Source organism: Triticum urartu, chromosome 7A (assembly GCF_056163025.1).
Source record: "Triticum urartu cultivar PI428250 chromosome 7A, HENAU_Tu73, whole genome shotgun sequence".
Lineage (NCBI taxonomy): Eukaryota > Viridiplantae > Streptophyta > Magnoliopsida > Poales > Poaceae > Triticum > Triticum urartu.
The window spans coordinates 559,350,027-559,356,026 of record NC_141879.1 but is presented as its reverse complement, the minus strand read 5'-3'; positions in this window follow the sequence as shown (position 1 = coordinate 559,356,026).

Genomic DNA, 6,000 nt, shown 5'->3' with positions numbered 1-6,000 from the left:
GTACCACATTGAATTTGGCGAATGCGGTTCGTCCGAGCAGTGCATGATAGCCACTGCGGAATGGGACTATGTCAAAGACCAATTCCTCGCTTCGGAAATTATCCGGGGATTCGAAGACCACTTCAAGTGTGACTGAGCCTGTACAGTTGGCCTCTACACCTGGTATTACGCCTTTAAAGGTCGTTTTGGTGGGCTTAATCCTCGAGGGATCAATGCCCATTTTTCGCACTGTATCCTGGTAAAGCAGGTTCAGGCTGCTACCACCGTCCATGAGGACTCTAGTGAGATGAAATCCGTCAATAATTGGGTCTAGAACCAATGCGGCAAATCCGCCATGACGGATGCTAGTGGGATGGTCTCTTCGATCAAAGGTGATCGGGCAGGAGGACCATGGGTTGAACTTTGGGGCGACTGGCTCTACCGCGTATACGTCCCTTAACGCGCGTTTCCGCTCCCTTTTTGGGACGTGGGTGGCGTATATCATGTTCACCGTCCGCACTTGTGGGGGAAAACCCTTCTGTCCATTGTTGTTCGGCGGCCGGGGCTCCTCGTCGTCATCGCTATGCAGCCCCTTGTCTTCATTCTCGGCGCTTAACTTGCCTGCCTGCTTGAACACCCAAAAATCCCTGTTGGTGTGATTGGCCGGCTTTTCGGGGGTGCCATGTATTTGGCACAAGCGGTCAAGTATTCGGTCCAAGCTGGACGGGCCCCTAGGATTCCTTTTGAATGGCTTTTTCCGCTGACCGGATTTAGAGCCTCTGAATCCGGCATTAACTGCCGTATCCTCAACATTGTCGTCGTTAATGCGGCGCTTCTGCTTGTTGCGACGCGACCTGCCACTAATGTCCCTGGTGTCCGAACTACCAGGGTTCTTAGTCATATTGTTGCTACGAGCAAGCCAGCTGTCTTCTCCCGCGCAAAAGCGGGTCATGAGTGTCGTGAGTGCTGCCATAGATTTCGGCTTTTCCTGTCCAAGGTGCCGGGACAGCCACTCGTCACAGATATTGTGCTTGAAGGCTGCTAGGGCCTCAGCGTCCGGACAGTCGACTATTTGATTTTTCTTTGTTAGGAACCGTGTCCAGAATTGTTTGGCCGATTCCTCTGGCTGCTGAATTACGTGACTTAGGTCATCGGTGTCTGGGGGTCGCACATAAGTGCCCTGGAAATTGTCGAGGAATGCGGCTTCCAGGTCCTCCCAACAACTGATTGATCCTGTTGGCAAGCTGTTGAGCCAATGTCGAGCTGGTCCTTTAAGCTTGAGTGGGAGGTATTTGATGGCGTGAAAATCGTCGCCGCGGGCCATGTGGATATGAAGGAGATACTCCTCGATCCATACCGCAAGGTCTGTTGTGCCATCATATGATTCGATGTTTACGGGTTTGAAACCCTCGGGGATTTGATGATCCATTATTTCGTCTGTAAAGCACAGTGGGTGTGCGGCACCTCTGTACTGGGCGATATCATGACGTAGCTCCAATGAGTTTTGTCTACTGTGTTCGGCCCTGCCGAATTTGTCGCCCGCGTGATGGTTACCGTCTCGAGCCGTGGGGTGCCCACGCGATCCGTAGATCGATCGTATTTGCCTTGCCTTGTCCTCCAACATGTCTCGTAAGTCCGGCGCATATTCCCGTACCTTGGTACGGGGTGCGGCTTGAGTGGAGGGCCGGGAGGCCTCTCTGTCGCGGCCACGAGGTGGCCGTTCGGCCGCATCGAGTGCTTCCTCCTCTAATTGGGGTAGCAACCTGTAATTTGGCGAATGCGGTTCGTCCGAGCAGTGCATGATAGCCACTGCGGAATGGGACTATGTCAAAGACCAATTCCTCGCTTCGGAAATTATCCGGGGATTCGAAGACCACTTCAAGTGTGACTGAGCCTGTACAGTTGGCCTCTACACCTGGTATTACGCCTTTAAAGGTCGTTTTGGTGGGCTTAATCCTCGAGGGATCAATGCCCATTTTTCGCACTGTATCCTGGTAAAGCAGGTTCAGGCTGCTACCACCGTCCATGAGGACTCTAGTGAGATGAAATCCGTCAATAATTGGGTCTAGAACCAATGCGGCAAATCCGCCATGACGGATGCTAGTGGGATGGTCTCTTCGATCAAAGGTGATCGGGCAGGAGGACCATGGGTTGAACTTTGGGGCGACTGGCTCTACCGCGTATACGTCCCTTAACGCGCGTTTCCGCTCCCTTTTTGGGACGTGGGTGGCGTATATCATGTTCACCGTCCGCACTTGTGGGGGAAAACCCTTCTGTCCATTGTTGTTCGGCGGCCGAGGCTCCTCGTCGTCATCGCTATGCAGCCCCTTGTCTTCATTCTCGGCGCTTAACTTGCCTGCCTGCTTGAACACCCAAAAATCCCTGTTGGTGTGATTGGCCGGCTTTTCGGGGGTGCCATGTATTTGGCACAAGCGGTCGAGTATTCGGTCCAAGCTGGACGGGCCCCTAGGATTCCTTTTGAATGGCTTTTTCCGCTGACCGGATTTAGAGCCTCTGAATCCGGCATTAACTGCCGTATCCTCAACATTGTCGTCGTTAATGCGGCGCTTCTGCTTGTTGCGACGCGACCTGCCACTAATGTCCCTGGTGTCCGAACTACCAGGGTTCTTAGTCATATTGTTGCTACGAGCAAGCCAGCTGTCTTCTCCCGCGCAAAAGCGGGTCGTGAGTGTCGTGAGTGCTGCCATAGATTTCGGCTTTTCCTGTCCAAGGTGCCGGGACAGCCACTCGTCACAGATATTGTGCTTGAAGGCTGCTAGGGCCTCAGCGTCCGGACAGTCGACTATTTGATTTTTCTTTGTTAGGAACCGAGTCCAGAATTGTTTGGCCGATTCCTCTGGCTGCTGAATTACGTGACTTAGGTCATCGGTGTCTGGGGGTCGCACATAAGTGCCCTGGAAATTGTCGAGGAATGCGGCTTCCAGGTCCTCCCAACAACTGATTGATCCTGTTGGCAAGCTGTTGAGCCAATGTCGAGCTGGTCCTTTAAGCTTGAGTGGGAGGTATTTGATGGCGTGAAAATCGTCGCCGCGGGCCATGTGGATATGAAGGAGATACTCCTCGATCCATACTGCAAGGTCTGTTGTGCCATCATATGATTCGATGTTTACGGGTTTGAAACCCTCGGGGATTTGATGATCCATTATTTCGTCTGTAAAGCATAGTGGGTGTGCGGCACCTCTGTACTGGGCGATATCATGACGTAGCTCCAATGAGTTTTGTCTACTGTGTTCGGCCCTGCCGAATTTGTCGCCCGCGTGATGGTTACCGTCTCGAGCCGTGGGGTGCCCACGCGATCCGTAGATCGATCGTATTTGCCTTGCCTTGTCCTCCAACATGTCTCGTAAGTCCGGCGCATATTCCCGTACCTTGGTACGGGGTGCGGCTTGAGTGGAGGGCCGGGAGGCCTCTCTGTCGCGGCCACGAGGTGGCCGTTCGGCCGCATCGAGTGCTTCCTCCTCTAATTGGGGTAGCAACCTGCGCTTTGGGTAACTCTTGGAGGGGCGTTCGAGTTTATGCTCTTCGGCCGCAAGGATTTCGGTCCATCTGTCAACCAGCAAATCTTGATCAGCTCGGAGCTGTTGCTGTTTTTTCTTGAGGCTTCTTGCCTTGGACCATAAGCCTGCGTTGGAAACGCTTTTGCTCAACGGGATCCTCTGGCACGACGAATTCGTCGTCGTCGAGGCTTGCCTCGTCTTCGGAGGGAGGCATATAATTATCGTCCTCGACCTCTTTGTCTGCCGCTCTCTCATGAGGGCTGGTTTCTCCATCCTCCTGTGCTAAACCTTGTTGGAGGGGGTTTTCTTTGGCACTCTCCGGAGTATTATTATCTCCCGTGCTGAAATCACCGTTTTTGTGTTGGCGGGATTTTGAGCGGCGCCGCTGACGCCGGCGCTTGGGCTGTTTCTTGGAGGGGTCATCCTCCGTTGTTCCATCGCCCTCTCCCTCTTTTGGGGTGTCCACCATGTATATGTCATATGACGAGGTGGCTTTCCAGGGCCTAGTAGGCGCTGGTTCTTCATCATCTCCTTCATCGGCGTCCATACCGTCGATGTCTTCGGAGTCGAAGTCGAGCATGTCGGTTAAGTCGTCGACAGTGGCTACAAAGTGGGTGGTGGGTGGGTTTTGAATTTCTTCATCGTCCGTACCCCAACCTTGCTGACCGTAGTCCGGCCAAGGCTCTCCTGATAAAGAGAGAGACTTCAGTGACTTCAGGATATCGCCGAAAGGCGAGTGCTCAAAGACGTCCGCGGCCGTGAACTCCATGATCGGCGCCCAATCGGATTCGATCGGCAGGGGCGTGGAGGGTTCGGAGTCCGGAGAAGAATCCGGCTCCATGGAGTCACGAGTTTCGCAGAGTACGGGGCTGGTGTTCGGCTCAACCGCCGTTGGGATCACAGCCCCCGAGGTGGTGTCCAACCGCCCATCCTCGATCGGCATGGTTGGCTCCGAACTAAGGGTCGGAGCCGATGCGGGTGCGGCCTCCAGGGCATTGTTCGGCGGCAGAGCTAGATCATGCTCGTCGTGACAGTGCGGCGCGCTTGGCGGTGGTTCGAATCCGCCGAAGATCAAGTCCCCCCGGATGTCAGCCGTGTAGTTTAAATTTCCGAATCTGACCTGACGGCCAGGGGCGTAGCTTTCGATCTGCTCTAGATGGCCAAGTGAATTGGCCCGCGGTGCGAAGCCACCAAAGACGAAGATCTGTCCGGGGAGGAATGTCTCACCCTGGACTGCATTGCCATTGATGATCGTAGGAGCCATCGGGCCTGACGGCGACGGCACAGAGGAACTCGCAATGAAAGCACCAATGTCGGTGTCAAAACCGGCGGATCTCGGGTAGGGGGTCCTGAATTGTGCGTCTAGGCCGGATGGTAACAGGAGGCAAGGGACATGAAGTTTTACCCAGGTTCGGGCCCTCTCAATGGAGGTAAAACCCTATGTCCTGCTTGATTAATATTGATGATATGGGTAGTACAAGAGTAGATCTACCACGAGATCAGAGAGGCTAAACCCTAGAAGCTAGTCTATGGTATGATTGTTGATGTGTATGTTGTTCTACGGACTAAAACCCCCCGGTTTATATAGACACCGGAGAGGGTTAGGGTTACATAGAGTCGGTTACAATGGTAGGAGATCTGAACATCCGTATCGCCAAGCTTGCCTTCCACGCCAAGGAAAGTCCCTTTCGGACACGGGACGGAGTCTTCAATCTTGTATCTTCATAATCCAGGAGTCCGGCTGAAGGTATAGTTCGGCTATCCGAACACCCCCTAATCCAGGACTCCCTCAACGGTCAAATCCATGTATGTAGATCTAATTAATTATGGCCCAATCCCGAGATGGATACATATCTGGAAAGTTAAGGTTCCCTTACGTATTAAAATCTTTATGTGGTTTGTCCACAAGCAAGTGATCCTCACCAAAGATAATTTACTAAAGCGACGTTGGGTAGGCAGTGCACGATGTTGTTTTTGTGATCATGATGAAACAATACAACACCTATTCATAGATTGCCCTCTTGCGAAATTACTTTGGCGAACGATTCATATAGCCTTTAACATTATTTCTCTAGTTAGCATTGAATTGTTATTTGGGATGTGGTTAGCTGGTGTAGATCATATTACCGCGTCTCGTATTCGGATTGGAATATGCGCGCTTGTTTGGGCTATATGGAACTGTAGGAACGACATGATTTTTAATAGACAACACATCTTAAACTTTTTGCAGGTTATTTTCAGAGCTACGGGATGGATCCGTACATGGTCCTTACTCACTCCTACGTACTCCAGGGAGCCTTTGGTTACTGGGTGCAACCAGTGGGAAATGGTAGCATGGGCTATATTCAACCGGTTTGGATGGTGGTCTCATAATAGGATAGGAGTCTAGAGATCTTGTTCTATTATACATACCAGCTGTGGTATTGAGTTATGTATTTTTATTTTCTTTTTTGCTCTGCTTGCGAGTTGTAATGAATCTAAGACCTTATGTTTTTTTCGAGAT